We start from the raw sequence: 17,253 nt of genomic DNA, 5'->3' as shown, positions 1-17,253 counted from the left end.
TTGGTGATATTACTTCACCTTCTGAGTCATTGCTGCCCCATCAGTTAGATGAGAGCTGTAACACCTCCCTGTAAGGTTGTAATGGGAATTAAACCTAATGCAATACCAACGACCTGGTGCTTAGTAGGTTCAATAAATGGCAGTTGTAGTTATCACATTGTTGTTATCAATACTATCAATTTCATAAAACTTGAAGAGAAGTAATAATCAGAGGCCCAAGAAGGCTTGGAGACTCTGTCCATGCTGCCACCCCCTCCCCCCACCTCGGCCTCTAAGATATGCTATGAAAGACTGGCCTATTTTTAATGCAGGGTTTGAACTATTGAAGGTTTGTAGTCAGGGATTTTTTTCAATGGCCCCACCCTATGCTGAGATCCATGATAAACGCTAAGCTGAGTAAATATTAAACCAACGAAAGTGGTCAAGGAAGCAGGTTATAATTAAGCTGGTGTTACAGTCTATTAACCCCCTTTATAGGAACAAAACAATGGTCCTTCCATAAAAGAAACCCAGCTTGAACCACAGGCTGGGAAATCTCAAGAGAATGGAATCTAATTTGATTAGCCAGTACTGTTTCTCCTCTCAATCAACTCTGGCCCCTTCAAGACCAATGGACTCCCAGTTTCAGAGAGAAACTCAGTCTCTCCCTTTTTCTGGCTCTTGTGCCATCTTGAGGTCTTCACTCACCTTTTCTATGACGGGGATTGCCCTCCCTCAGTCACTACCATCTGTCTTTACTGCTCTCACTGTCCTAGTTCAAGCTCCCCCAGACCTTCCACAGCTGCTATCCCCTCACTGATTTTATTCTTCCCTCCATGCACCCCTGTAGACCATTAGCATGCAGCAGCCTGAATACATGAACTTTTACAAACAAATTACTCCATGCCAACTTAAGCACCCCAGAGGCTTCCCATCTCCCTTGGAAGAAAACCCAAGCATCTTGTCCTGGAATGCCTAACATGACCTCCCTCTCTGGGCTCTGTCATATTGACCTCCTTTCTGCTCCCCAAACTCACCAAGTTCATTCCCTCCGTTGGGACTTGCCTTCTGGTTGTCCTTCTGCCTACAAGGCAATCCCTTTCCTTTCCTATGACGACTGTCTCCTTTAGATACTGAGCTCTCACTTCCATGTCACCTCTTCAGAAAGACTGTCTTTGACCACCAACCACTTTCAATTCCATCACCCTGATAAATTTCTTCTTAGTATTTATCACCATCTGAATAGGCATGTTTATTAATTTGCTCACTTGGTTTCTATCTCCCTCTTTAGAATATAAACTTCTTATGAGCAGGAACTTTGTCCATCTTGGTCACTGTTCTGTCCCTGCTGCCTAGAATAGTACCTGGCTCATCAAAGATGACCATAAATATCTATCCAGTGTTCAGTGATTATTGACTTAGAGCAGTCATTCTCAATGGGGAGTGATTTTGCCCCCAGTGGATATTTGTCAGTGTCAGGAGATATTTTATTTCATCATACCTGAGGGGGGTACTGGTGTATTCTAGTGTGAGTAAAGACTGGGTTTGCTACTCAACATCGTATAACGTGCAGGACCATCAGGAATTATCTGTTCCAAGTGCCAATAGTGTTGAGATTGAGAAACCCTGACTTCTAGTCTACACACTGCCTACAGACACCGTACAAAGTGCCAAGGATCCCACAGAAGGACTACTCAGTGCTTGACACAAAAGCTTTTGTGAGGGAGAAGGACAATATAAACAGATAGCAACCATCATGTATGATAATTGCCTTACGAAGGGTAGGTCCACAATGTACAGAACACTTAGAAGTGGCACATACTCTAACAAGGACTGTAGGAAAGATTTACCAGAAGGACACCCAAGCTTTTCCTATCATACCAGTTTCTCTAAACGTTCATTACTATATCCACATACCACTTGTTCTATGATGTATACAGTATTTTTTCCCTCTAAATCTGTTGCAATCTAAATACATTTATTTTTAAAATTTGATCTTGAAGACTGTACTTTTTCTATTAACTCGTCTTTTAAAACAGCTTTATTGAAATGTGATTCATGTACCATATAATTTGCCTATGTAAGGTGTACAATGGAATAGTTTTTAACATATTCACAGATATGCACAACCATTACCACAGGTAAGTTGAGAACATTTTAGTCAATACTAAGCATTTAAAAATGTTTATCAACATGCTCCCTGTGGGCATCTTGCTGACCCACAGTTATAGAAGGTAGTTCCCTGGGGCGCCTCAGGTGGCTCAGTTGGTAAATCATCTTCCTTTGGCTCAGGTCATGATCTTGAGATCCTGGGATTAAACCCCATTGTCAGACTCCCTGCTCAGTGGGGAGTCTGCTTCTCCCTCTCCCTCTGCCCCTTCCCAATGCTTGTGTGCTCTCTCTCGATCTCTCTCAAATAAATAAATAAAATCTTTAAAAAAAAAAAAAGAAGAAGAAAAAGAAGAAGGTACTTCCCTTTTGGAGACATTACTTGATCCCCAGTCTCGGAGGTACAGAAAAAGACAAAGGTATTTGGGCTTCTCCTGATATACTTGGCCTGTGGTTTGGGCAGATGGGAAAGAGTTAGGAAGGGTTAAGTCCTAAGGAGCAAAGTCTAGGGTTTTGTGGTTTGTGGAGAAGCCTGGGGTCAGGAAAGGAGCCAAGAGCAGTCTTTGGTTTGAGGTCTCCGGTGCACATATTATGGTGAGAAAGTCTTGGGAAGCATCAGAGATTAGGAGCCAGGCATAAGAGCAGAACTTCTCCCAGGGGCTATCAATTGCAGGAAGATGCCTACAGCAACAGGGAGCCCCTATCCTGCCCAGTTCTACCCTGCTTGGCCAGGCTTCCGGAGTCAGGGTCCGTCCTGGTCCTCTGACTACACCTCCTCTCTTCCTTCATCCTACAGCAAGGTGCTGGGCAGGTGGCAATGCCACATTCCCTAGGAGACCAAGGCCCAGGCCCTAAATACCTCCTTCATCACCCCCGTGTCACCCCCTGAGGGTCCAGCAAGATCTGTTTACAAAGACCCTGACAACTCCATTCAGGCTACTAAAAATTTTACCAAGACAGAAATAGTACACTCAACCTTTAGATGTGGAAGTCTGATAGAAATGGCATGATTTCTACATTGGCATCGTTTGGACAGTAAAGGATGTCTGCTGAAAGATCAAGCCCCCTCTGCGTTGCAGGAGGCAGAGAGATAAGCATCACATAAATACAGACTTGGCACGTGGAGCTTTCATGTCTGTTCTTCTGACACCAGACAGTCTGTTACCATGGAAATTATTCCATCACTTCACAAATACAGCCTTCCCCCTTCCAGAAGTGCAGAACAGCCAAGCACGTCTGCATTTGGGAATCAAACTTGAAGGGTTGTCATGCTGCCCCATGGAGAGCATACCTCTTGCATCTCTGACTTTGTCTTCTGACCTCACGATGAAAGAGTCAGTCACATGAAGGTGACTTTTTTTAAAGAGTAGTTTCCCCTTTCCCGACATAGCCTCTCTAGCAGTCTTGCCCCCTCTCGGCTAGCTAAAGGATACAAGTTGCCTCTTTGGATTTAAAGAATCCAGCCCAAGCTAAGGGCCTGTCCAGCCTGCTTCTGCGTCTGGGCGGAAGGTGCTCTTGAGATGTTTCATGCGATGGGCTGCCAAGAAGACAGTTGGTTGTCGCCTAAAACTATTCCTTTGATAACACATCTAGGATGTCTGCTAGTTCCCAGGCAATGCTCAAGGTGTCAGAGAACACACAAAGATGGCTCACGCCAGCATTCCTTTTGATGTGTTTACACACCAGTGATAGTAATAAACGCTGTAACGAGTGCTTCCAGTTATCAAAGTACTATCTATGTGTGTTTTCATTAGGTCTCATAAGTTCCCTGAGGAAGATAATACTGCGATTAGTAGCACTTACCCAGGGAGCTGGGGAAAAGTCAAACAGATGTCTTTTGGCTCCAAATCCCTTGCTTGCAGCACACCCAACCTCCTCAGAGAACCATGGTGCCTGGCGGAATAGGATCAGTGCCCTCGAGAGAAGTACAGTCTCATGGCTTTGAGGTGTAAATGAGGAGATAAAACTCGCATGTTTGAGGAGAAATCAGAATGACTTCATGCGGGAGGTCGTATCTGATGAACTGAAGGTTTCAAAGTGGAAATCAGGAATGAGACTCCTATTCAGACAGAATACTTATAGATTTCCCCAAAGCTGGCTTCTCCAATATCGAGCAAGGAAGAAGTTTGTTTTAAATTCTTTCTGCATTCTTTATATCCATGGTTTATATTTCCATTGTGAGGGTTAAATGAATTAGTACAATAAAGTACAATTAGTACAGTAAGTACAATAAAGTACAATTAGTACAATAAGTACAATAAAGCACTTAGTACTGTACCCAGTGTGAAATGTGTTCAACATGTTACCTATAGGATGGATCTTTGATTCTGACTAATGAAGATATGGATGACCACTGAATTTTTTGCCATACTTGTCAATATTTATTTCTTAAGAGGAAAAAATAAGCTTAAGAAATGAACATGTGGCCTTATATCTGTTTTTGACCTAGGTCTTAATAAATATTAGTGTAAATGCTTATTGGTTGGAGAATGGACTTTATGAGGTCAATTCAAATGAGTGAGCTGATTCCCATAAACTTGTATAGCCTATGTAGGTAACAGTCTTCTGCCACCCCCAACCACAAATTCAGGTGCAAGGGCAAATGCTTTTTGGCTGTCACAGAGCTCATGTGTGTTATTCCCTTTAGTTCATGCCAACAAAAGATACTGAGTACCTCAGTGCCTGTATTATTGCTTCAGTACAGAAAAACTCATACACATGGCATTCTTGGGACCTGATCTAGCTCCAAGATGAAAACTCTCTTCTAGTTCACCAAGGGCGAGGGGAGGGCTTTGTGCTTCATAAATAAGATGCAACTGTCACATCGATTTGCTTTGAGCGATCACTTCCCTTTTGGAACACAATAAGAATAGAAAACCGATGATGGTTAAGACACAAAACACACACACACACAATGAATGTTAACCAAGTACGCACCAATACAATCACAGCTTCAGGATAAAGGGCCCTGAGCAACATAGACATCAGTCCTCCCGGGGGGGGGAGGGGTACTTGTGTCCCAGTGCCAGGACACCTCTGTCCCCAAAGACTATGGAGAGGACATTCTGCAGAGAGGTTGCACTTCAGAAGTTGTTGGATTTTCTACTTCTGGAGTTCTCCAGTGGTTTGCTAGTAGGATTTAGTAGGTTAATCCCCTCGGGGCATAAAACAAGATCCTCACCATCTGGTTTCCTCTAGGATATAGCAGAACCTAAGCATCATCACAGCAGGACCTCTGACAACATCACCTAGTAACAACTAACGATGAAGGAGAAGGAAGATCAGAAAACTAGATTTTATTCTGTGGTCTGTGTGACAAGAAGGCACTCCCATCTCAGGATCCCTTCAGGGAATCACTGTAATAGGAGATTTGACCTTCAGAGCGGAGGCACTGACTCTCTGCAAACCACCTACCTCATATTCAGACAGAGTATATAGTATGATGGTTAAGCCCTCAGGCTCTCAGACCATGACTGCCTGGGCTCAAATGCTGGGTCTGTAATTTAATCACTGTGATTTTTGAGCAAGTCACTTCCCCTCTCTGTGCTTCATTTCCTTCATCTACAGAAAAAACATATCACAAGGATTAAATGAGCCAATCAAATAAAGCACTTGTTTAAGTGAAAGTACTAAAAACATCACCTATCATTATCTCAGTTCTGTTTAGGAAGTCAGGGGATCAAGTAATGTATTCTAAGGCATTTCCATCAGGAAAAAAAAAGATGCATTTAAATATTTGTGTTTTGGTTTTGTGCTATGTAAAGGAATAAGCACTGCTTATGTAGGAAATTAGTTAACTAAATAAACAAATAATAATTAGTGCTTGCCTAATACATAGCAGGCAGTGCTCTGAGCCTGGGCATATAGCTGGGGAAACAACAAAACTGAAAAACAAACAAACAAAAAGATAAACATCTTTGCTCTCATGTAGTTTACAGAGTTGGGGGGAAACATGTAAATAAGCAAGATAAATAAGGAACATGGGTGGCCTATTGAAGAGTATTAAGACCTACAGAGAAAAGACGTTGCAAGATATCTCCTGCATGTTCTCATCTAATCAGTCAGCTCTACTGAATACCCATAGGGAGTCAGGCCAGGCCTGCTATCTTAAACAGAAATATATGTCCTGCTTAGGTGCAATAAGCAAGACAATATGGGAAATGCCTACAGCTCCTATTTGTAAAATGAGCCCAACATTGTTTGAATCACTTGAGGTTGCACCCAGAAAGGTGAAACTATGGCCAGCCATCGTTGGTAGATGCAGTTGCTACTTTTAGACCACTGTGTTGTTTAGGACCTGCCTCTTATTTTTTTCCTGAAGCCAGACAAAATGCCCCCCTATTCCTGAGGCCAGCACAGGCATTTCATCTGCTCTGAATCAGCCTGCAGTGGTCCAGTCTCCTTGTATTTGCCTCTTGAAATCCCTATCGTCTAGTCTTGGCTGACCCAATGCATGCTCTGAACTGCTCAGCTATCCATCAATTCTACCCCAGAGTGCAGGATAGAGGCTGGGAATTGTGGGTGGAGTGTGATGTTGGCAGCCATGAACTCTAATAAAAAAATTTTTTTAAATAGTGATGAAAATAGGTAGGAGACAATAAAGATTAGTCTCTGAAATCTGAGGTCAGTCGTTTGTACAGAAAATATTAACCGAGCACCTTGTGTGCACCTGGCATTTTGCAAGGGTACTGGTTATGTGGCGTTAAACGAATGGAAGGGCTTCCTATGTTCCCAAAGCTTTCAACGGAGGCAAGATTGCACACGCACTGTCACCATATTCAACACCCGAATAGGTTTAACACTTCAGAAAGCCCTCCCTTGAGCCTCAAATGGCCCCATGGAAATAAATATTATCATCTCCATCTTAAACAAAGAAACCAACATCCAAAGACTAAATAAGGAAAGTCAGAAGGGAAAGAGACCATCTGAGACAACATTATAATGGGAAATTGACAGCTCAAGTTATTTTTATAATCAAAGGATTGACCTCCCAGCTCCTCTAGGCCTGAGGAAATACGGTACTTGAAAAAAAAAAAAAAAAACAGGCAAAAGAAGCAATTTAACCCATATATAACTTAGCGTGGAAACAGTAAGTTCCCCAGGCAGGTAGATGTAGGTGTGGGGGGTGAGAAAAGCAGAGCATCCACACCCACCTCCCCAAGGCAAAACCTCCCCGGGGCATCCCCGGCTATGGGTTGGGAACAGTGAAGGACCCCAGTTCCCAATCACAGGCTTTGGTATGGCTCCTCAGGGAACAAGACCCAGTAGAGGTCTGAGTTTCATTCCCTGCTGATGAGAAACAAGGGAAGGAAGGAGGAAGTGAAGGGGAAAGCATCAAGTCTTCCATCCTGGACCAAGCCCTGGGAGAGCACTCTCACCCTTCTGATGGCAGGCATGGGTAACACCATTAGCAGGACAGGTATTCATATACAAAGAGATGAGAACATGGAGGCTCAGAGAGATGGCACGATTTTCTTGTTTACTGGGCTGGGGAGATGGCCCACGGCAGTGTACATGGATTTATTGAGTTTCTGTTACTTACCAGCACGGGGCTCTGCAGGGAAGTATTCTACCACTACCTTCAAGGATGTTTCCAGCTATCTCCTGCAGGAGAGGAAGACCTTGACTCAGGGAACCCTTGGAGCCTGACCACAGACAGAGTCCAGAGAAAGTGGAAGCCGTCTGGATCACCTGCAAGGTGCCAAGAGGCTACTCTAAAGGGCCTCACCCTCGCAGAAGCTCAGGAACCACCCACGCAGAAGAGCAGACAAGTTTTTAATGGAGCCAAAAGCCATCAAAGGACCAAACTGCCCCTTCCAGTAGCAGCCATCAGTTTTTTCTGTGTAACACCAGCAGAAAGCATGGATCTCCAGGAGAGAGCACACATAGGAAGGGGGGAGGTGGGATCAGGGGGTGGCCTTTGGATTTGTCTATAGCTCCAATTTCCTTTCATGAATATTTCACTTAAATCCTGTATTAATCATTAAGTGGTAATGACTGTCTCTCCCCTGCACTGACTCTGTCTCTGTCACTCAAGCATCCTTTTCTGTCTCCCTTCCTCCTCCTCTCTCTTCTGTCTTCCCTGTCTGTTCTTCATCACACCTTCGATTTTTTGTTTCTCTAGTTCCTTCCTTTCTTTATCCTTCATGCTTCTCTGCTCAGTTTCCTTCTCCCTCCCTCTCTCTCTCTCTCTCTCTCTCTCTCACACACACACACACACACACACACACACACACACACATCTTTCTCTCCTGCTCCATTACCTCATCTCGCCTTTGGAATCAGGAAAGTATCTAAATCCACTGACTTCTCAGCCACGTGACACAAAGGACAGAGCTCATTCTAAAAGATGCAGGAGATTTGGAGGATGTCCGGGCCAGGAAGCCAAAAGCTGGAAAATGCACTCTAGAAGGTTTATATGTACAGCAGTGTTGAGGGCCTGAAGGTTCCACCATGTTCCAATCATTAATAATCCAATGGACAGCCCACATGGGACCCCAGCACAGGCACACAATTCACGTGACATGAGGTGACTAGGCATTCTGGCACAGCAACTCCGCAGGGATGGAAGGGACCCCCTGCCCTCTGTTTTCTTGGTTAGGCAAGAGTATGCATTTCCCATGGCAAATCATGCCAATGTATTTGAAGGAATTGATGAAAATCAGAAGATGTGGGAGCAGGAAAAGGAGGCAGAGAAAGTTAAGGTTTTATGGGGCCCCTGGATGGCACAGTCAGTTAAGTGTCCGACTTGTGATTTTGGCTCAGGTCATGATCTCAGGACCATGGGATCGAGCCAGGAGTTGGACTCTGTGCTCAATGGGGAGTCTGCTTGAAGATTCTTCTCCCTCTGCCTTTCCCCCCATTTGCACATGCACTCTCTCTAAAATAAATAATCTTTTTGAAAAAAAAGGAAAGTTAAGGTTTTACGACTTTCCTTGAAAAAAGAAAGTAAAAATGGAAGATCACTAATGCCTTTGCATACAAAATCTATCTGGTATGTCTCCAGCCTTACCTTCCGTTACATTTCCCCACCCCTGACCCAGATGTCCTCCTTGCTCAAGCCATGCCTTTGTGTTCAAATAATATTAAATGACTGGAATTTTCTTTCTCTTTTATTTCACAAAATTAACTTTTATGTGATGAAGATTTCCCAAAAAAATTAACAGGGACTATTCATTCTATGTGGTAAGGTTACAAATTATTTTATTTTTTATGCTTCCTTCCCCCATATTTTTCACAATAAGCAAGTATTACTATTGTAGTAAGATAAAAATTTTAAAATCATCAAGAACCCAATAAATCCATCGTGTCTAGCACAGCTCCTCTGCCAGAATCTCTGGTGACTCCCCATCACATTACCTTCTGCCTGCTCAGAATTATCAGCCCCCTTTTGTCTTTGCAGGCTTCATTTTAGCCTTTTCATTGGACACTTTTATGCCCATCCTCTCATCTAACCTTTTTAACAACCCTATAAATTGATGTGATTGCTCCCATTTTACAGATAAGGAAAAGGAGTCTGAGAGAGGTAAGTGGTTTTCTTGTGTCCACATATTTAGTGCAAGACTCAAGTCTCAAATGTGTCTCTTTTGGATTCCTCTGGCTGTTGCCCGGTTGATAGGTGGTCACTAGACTTTTCTCAGTGGTTCCACAGATCCTCAAGGGTGGATTACTTATTTTCAGGTGTCAGGCACTAGCTAGCTCTGAATATGCCAAAAACATCCATGATACAGAATGTGCTCTCTTCTAGTGAAACCACCCCAAGAGAATTCCCTCCAAACTCATTCCCCGGGTATGTGGCTGTCTATCCCCTTCATCCCAGGATGAGTCCCAGACCAGAACTTCTGAAGATTCTGATGAAATAATAACTCGTTTTCATTCCTACTGCACCCCCCAAAAATGTTTGCAATGCTTTGATCTTCTAAAGGAACTGGGATATTGGCAGCACAGGGCTGTGTCAAGACTTCCGTTAGTGTGGAGCGAAGCATGCAGTACAGGATCTTAAAGGGACGGGACTATCTTTACTCTGAGCCCAACAGCCTGAAGATGGAAGAAATGCCCCCACAGGTCGGACAAAGATTTGTCTAGTCAGTCCTGCACTTAGTCCTCACCCAGACATCCCTGCCACCAAAGATAAACTCCTAAGTCTCAATGAAACTTATTCAGAAAGAAATCTGCCTGAATATTTTAGCCTGGCTTCCACTGGTAAGCTCCCCAGCTCAAAGTGTCATTTGAAGCTGGTAAAGAAACTGGGGCGGGGGGGCACTGACTCATCTTATTTTCATCTAACTTCTCTTTGCCTTGGACGTTAACAAAAAGGCAGTGAGAAGGGGAAAATGCTACCTTTTTTAAAAGATTTATTTATTTTAGAAAGAGAGAGAAAGTATAAGCAGGGGGAGGGGAAGAGGGAGAGAAAGAAAATCCTCAGACTCCCCACTGAGCACGGAGCCTGACAGAGGGCTCCATCTCAACCCTGAGCCAAAATCAAGAGTTGGACACCTAACCGACTGAGCCACCCAGGTGTCCAAGAAGGGGCTACATTTTTTGTTATGACAATGGATTATAATATGAAATTAAACTGATGCTTGCAGATTGCGATTAGCTAGAAGTAATTATGCATTCTGTAAGTGACTACGACAAGGTTTCAGTTCGGTGGCAAGTGGTCACAGAACGGGGTTTGAGAAGCAAATTTCAACAGAAAAGACCCAGAGAGGGAAGAGTAATAATAATAGCTAACATTATCTCAATGAAAACTTAAATAACCCCATTCTCCTCATTTTACAGATGGAGAAATAGAGGCACAGAGAGTTGACTTACCCAAGGTCATCCAACAAATAATCGTTGAAGCTGAGATTAGAACCCAGGCAGTGTGACTTGAGGGCAAAGTTTCTTTCTACTTCTGCCCAAGATATGATCAGGAGTCATTCTATTTAGACCATTCTGTGTCCTCGTGTGTATGAACCAGAGAGAGAGAGATTGTAGAGTGGTTAAAGAAAATGTTAATGTCTATAGACCAGGGCTCTCCTGTGGAATCTTAATATGAGCCACATATGTATTTTCAACTTTCTAGCAGCCACATTTTTGGAAGAGATTTATTTATTTTAGGGGCGGGGGCGGGGAGAGGCTGAAGGAGAGAAAGAGCCTCAAGCAGACTCCAAGCTGAGAACAGAGCCGTATGTGGGGCTCGATCCCACCACCCTGGGATCAGGACCTGAGCTGAAACCGAGAGTCCAGCACTAAATCGACAGTACTACCCAGGCGCCCCAGCAGCCACATTTTTAAACAGTAAAAAGAAACAGGTGAAACTAGTTTTAATGATATATTTTACTGAACCCAACATATCCAAAGTATTATCATTTCAGTGTTGCATCAACATAAGAAATTATTCCTGAGATTTTTTTTTTATTCTTTTGCTCGAACTTGGTCTCATAGCCCATTGCGCATGCTCAATAGCCACGTGCTGGACAGCATGACTCTGGACGAACAGTTCTACATCATGGGGAGCTTTAGAAAATGCTGATACCTATGCCCCTCCAAAGTCCCATTAGGTCAAAATTTCTGGGGTTTGGGCCAGGCTTTGGTATTTTCTGTTAAATACCAGGATGCTTCTAGGACATAGTCCGACTATAAACTCCCGGGTGGGAGATTCCTTTTCCTCATTCCCTGTGTGTCCCAATTCCCTTCTACAGAGCCTGGAACTTTGTAAGCATTGAAAATATGCTTCACGAACAAGTAAGTGGGATTTGGACTTGCATTTCAGTGTCCTGAATTCTAGTTCTGACTCTGCAACGAACTAGCTGTGTGATAATGACCTTACACCAACACTTCTCCCGCGCCTGATCTTCCTCATCAGCAGCAACCAGGTCTCTGGACTCAGGGCTTGCTCTCTGCTTTTGCATGGGAGATGAATAACCCCGAGAACCTGTGTGATACGTCTATCGTACAGGAGCACTGTCCAGCAGTGCATGCCCCTTTCACCGGGTCTTCACCCCCAACTACAGCCCACAGTCTGGGATCCCCAATTACAGGGCATCCTGCTGCTTTACACTTGCTCGACATATGTAATCACCATGTCGGTGGTATCTCCACAGCCACAGAAAATTTAAATTGCATCTTTCAGGTCTTAATATGATGTTTCTGGGCCATTTCGCATGCTGCTCCTAAGAGGAAGGCCTTTGCTTGACGTGCGCAGCAACTACACTAATAACGGGGATGGTGGCGTGTCCCTGTTGATAGCACAGGGAGAGCTGCATGTCTGTGAGCAGCAGGTCTAGCTTCGGAGTGGGCAGGTGGGGGCAAGGAAGGCACAGGAGGGAAGGGAAAGATGCCTTTTCCATGTAAGCATCATTTGCATCTGTGATTTGGCAAAGACATGAGAAAAAGCACCGTGAACCTTAGATCGAGTCCTGGCACCCTGAAATGGAGAGCTGGTTTGTTAATATATTTAAAGACCAGAAGGAAGGAAGGAGGGAAAGGGACATTGTCACAGCCTTCAGGATAAACTCAAGCTCCAAGCAGAGCATCAGGATTTGTGTGATCTACAGTCCCTCCGTGCCAGCACCAGTACCAGCACGACCCCTCTCTTCCTGGCTCCCACACTTCCCAGTGCTTGCCCTATGCCCCAGGCACGCTGGACTAACAGCGCTTGGCTGAACAGGTTATAATCTCTCAGGACCCCTTGTACTTGTACATACATCTTTTTCCAGGCTAAATTCTACCCATTCTTTAACACTCATTTGGATGCCACCTCCTCCAAGAAGCATTCTTGGACTACCCCCAGCAAGCCCAGGTTGGATCAGAGATCTCTCCTTTGTGTTTTTTCCAACCTGCAGGCTCATTCTCATCATAGCACCTGGCAGTCCCAACTAGCGCCCTGCCGGTAAGTGGTCATCTCCTGAGGGAGAGAACTGCATCTTTATCTCTCCATCCCTAGCACACTGGGTAAATATGACAGGCTCTTAATTTGAAGAATGAGAGAGGGAGGGAGAGAAGGAGGGAGAGAGAGGGAAGAGAGAGAGGGGGGGAGAGGGAGAGGGAGAGGGAGGGAGCAGGGAGAAGAGAGGGGAGGAACATTAACTGAATGAAGAGAGGGAAGAGAGGGGAGGAACATTAACTGAATGAAGAGAGGGAAGAGAGGGGAGGAACATTAACTGAATGAAGAGAGGGAAGAGACAACTGGGTGAAGTTCAGGAGTGTGACGAACTGAATTGTGTCTCCCAAATTTTATATTTTGGAGCCCTAACTCCCAAGGTGACTGTACTGAGACAGGGCCTTTGTGGAGGAAATTAAAATTAAATGAGGTCATAGGGTGGAGCCCTACTCCGATATGACGGGGTCCCTATAAGCAGCGACAGCGGTGGTACGCACACACAGAGCAAAGACCACGTGAGGACACGGGGAGAATATGGCTATCTACAAGCCATGGAGAGAGCGCTTAGGAGACACAAACTCTGCCAACAGCTTCCAGAACTGTGAGAAGGTGAATTTCTGTTGTTTAAGCCACTGATTCTGTGGTATTTGGTTATGGCAGTCTTGGCAGACTGATACAGTAAGTGGTAGAAATATTCAGCCCAGTTGCACCCAGACAAGGGAAGAAGAAAGAGGGGTGTGTGGCCGCTGTGGTAGTTTGCTTCTCAGATGTCTCTCCACAGAGAACCTGCTGGAAGGAGCTCAGAGAGCCTCCAGTGCCACATCGTGAGGATCTGGCAGACTCTCGCGCCAAGGGCCCAGGGCCTTGTTCTCAGGGCTGCTCCCAGCTGATGACTGAGCACAGCAGGGAGACTAGGACCAGGCCATTTCACCTCTCAGTGCAGGAGGCCTTGAGGGGACAGTCGGCTCTGGCTCCCTCGTCTGTTGGCTGAGACTTCATCAGAGCTGCGGTGGGGTCTCAAGCTCTTCCTGCCTCCTCCTACTTCCCCCTACTTCCCAAGGGCCAGGCCCATGGCGCAGGAGGAGCCTCTTTCCCCCTCCCTGACTCACTCTCCTTTTGGTCCTGCACCAGCATTTCCCCCAACAAGGCTCTTGCCCATTTATTTCTGTCTCGCAGCTGCTTTCCAGAAAACCGAAACTGACAGAGGTGGGCAGAGGGATGCTCTTTGCTTCATAATCATCACCTATTTCTATTACCCTAGCAACCTGGAGAGGAGGCAGTTTTCTTCCCACTGTACAGAGGAAGAAACTAAGCATGATGGAGATGAACAGTCATGAGGCTGGTCATGAAGGGGCTACATTTTGCTTGTGACATGCCTTCCTCCAGTTCATACACATTTGCCACCACCCTTCACCCCACCTCACCCCCAAACACCACTTCTGCAGAGCCAGTGAGCAGCAATTTCTAATGCTGGACAGCTCTTGTCACCTTTCTAAGGGGATGTCTCCAGGTGGCTTCCATAGTTTTGGGCTTCACCCCCCCGCAAGTACACAGCCAGTCACTCTCTGAAGCCTGGGGACTCATCCCTTGAGATGAGACTTGAAAGATAAAGAAATGTTCAAAGGACAGACCAGGGGGCAGCAGGACCTTCTTGGCAAGAGAGGCCAGGGTCTGCGGTCAGAGGGAGACTAGCGTGTGGTCTCATGATGGGGAGAATGGAGGGATAATAAGACTAAATGTGGAGCCCAGAGCCACAACACAGAGAAACCCATCTTCTTACTTGTGAGCCCCTAAGCTCCCAGCGGTGCCTAGCACTTGGCAGGCACTTAATAAATATGCACTACAGTGATTGGCCAAGAAACATAACCACTGAGCTTATTAGGATCAGTTTGACTCCTGGGTTAATGTATTCAGAATAGAAATTAGCAGTAGATTTATCCTCTTTGACTTTCCTCCTTTTTTATTTCATTCCATCATCAAAGTTTGGGGTGATTTCAAGGCAGAGATAAGTCAGGGACAGGCAGAACTTGTTAAAAGAAAGTAGACTTTGATACCACCCTGTTGATGCTTCATTCCATCTGTTCTGGGGGTACGAGGTACAGCAGTTCCCAAAGAGTTAACTCCTGGCAGATTCCAAATCTGCAACCTTCAGAGGCCATCACGTCCCTCCATCTCCACCTCTAAATCAATCACACAAGATTTTCTGAAACCATCAGTCTAAGTCGTCCTTTGATCATTATCTTGTCCCCTGTTATAAACCTGTTCTCTGTCCTGCCCCAGCAGCAGGGGAGACAAGCTGCCTGTTAGCAGACTGACTGCAGATTCCTTGGAAGAGGCCGCCTGCTGGCGCTTTCACTCTGCAGGACTTCAAAGGGGAGCCCCACACATTTAAACACCATGGGGGAGAAATGCTGGAAACTGGGGCACACTCTACCTAGTAAGGCCTGGCAGTGTTCTCTCTCGCCTTCTGGTAGAGCCATTCTCCAAGGAGCCACGGTGATGACAAATACTGGTTCAGGAAATGGAGTAGATGCAACAAGCAGAAGTGGAATTTTAACTGGCACCAAGTGCCTCTGGACTAGAAGTTTCTCTCCACTGGACCTCCATTTTCTTATCTATACAGTGAATAGATTAATGATCTTGTACATGCCCTTCTGATCTTGGGCATATGTCTATTTCTGGGGAAATGGATGGATGGATGGATGGATGGATGGGTGGATGGATGGAGATCAGAAAACTAAATTCAGTAGACAGGTGATAAAAGGTAATAAAGATGATGATAGAGATAGCTAGCTAGAACAGAACAACAGTTTACTGCATAACAGGGCTAAGTAAGGTAATACAGAAATCACCTCGTATTGCCTCATGGATGCCTCATAGATGGACAAGAACTAAAAACTGCAAAAGCAGTAGAGAAGTTCATTGGTTCTTAGAATCATCAAAAGAAATGAACCATATGCAATTGCCAGATTTGTATATTCAACTGCCTACTTGCCATCTTCACTTGAATGTCTCACATGTATCTATCTCAAAATCAACTTGTTAAAAATCTGACCCCAATCTCCCCTTTGCTTCCCCTCTCTCAGGGACCGGGACTGCCCTCTGTCAAGTTTCTTAGACCAGAAATCTGAGAGCCACTCCTGACCCTCCTTCTCCTTAACTCTTATCAGTAGTTTTTCACCAAGTCCTATGAAGTTGACTTCAAAAATACTCAAATCACCCACTTTTCAACCCTTCATTGACCTTATCCTAAGTCATGACATGACATCATCGTCTTTTTTTCTAGACCACTCCAGGGGCCTCTATCTCTCCTCCCTGCTTCTCCGTTTGCCACCACCCCTTGCTTTAATCCAAACTCCACACAGCAGGGAGAGATTAGGCCACTTGCCCTCTCCAGACCCTTCAGTGTCCCCTTTTGCACTTTGGATAATCCAAATAGTTTGCCATAGCAGCAAATCCCTCTCCATGTGACCCAGCTGACTTCCCCAGCTTCATCTTATGCCATGCGCCCTCTCCCTCCCTAACTACGACGCTATTCTTTCATATCCTCAAATAAGACCAAGTTATTTCTCACTTTGGAGCCCTCACTCCCATACTCCTTAAGCCCCACCCATCCCGTCCCTTAAGCTGATTGATTTCTACCCATCCGCCATCATAAGCATCACTTAAAAGATGTTATCTGACTCCCCAATTAAACTAGGCTCCCAATTACACCCCCTCTTAGAACTCTCTACTTGTCTTTGTGAATCCCTATGACAATTTGGAGCTCTGTATTTATATATGTGATTGCTTGTTTAAAGTTTGTCTCCTGAATCAGCCTGTAACATCCACCAGGGCAGAGACTGTGTTTTTTATTGCTGTTGTTCACCACTGTAACCCCCAGTACATAGTTCCAATGTAAGTCATGTAAGTCATGACTTACATTGTCACTTCCATGTAAGTCATTAAATATTTGTTGAATTGTTGAATGAATGAAGCTATTGTATCTCCAATATCTTATCATAAAGATTAGTGCTGAGGTTCAATGTCTTAAAGAGTATTTCATTATTTTTTCAGCTAAACCTCAAAACTACTTGGAAAAGAAGGTATCTCCAAATTAACTTTGTAGGTCCTTGGAATCAAGGGATTCAGAGTCGAAGAGAAATTAAGAGCCTTCTTATCCAACCTCCAACCTGAAACTCAAAGTGTTTATTTTTCTAACCTTGCTGACCTTCACTACAAAAAGTATCCATCAATGACTGTGCTGAAGTGTTGGGATTACAGAACATTTTCTTTTTAACTCTTTTCCAATGGATTGT

This window comes from Callorhinus ursinus, unplaced genomic scaffold, assembly GCF_003265705.2.
Source record: "Callorhinus ursinus isolate GAN/ISIS: 27379988/994484 unplaced genomic scaffold, GSC_fseal_2.0 scaffold5, whole genome shotgun sequence".
NCBI classification, from domain to species: Eukaryota; Metazoa; Chordata; class Mammalia; order Carnivora; family Otariidae; genus Callorhinus; species Callorhinus ursinus.
This window is presented reverse-complemented; position numbering follows the sequence as displayed.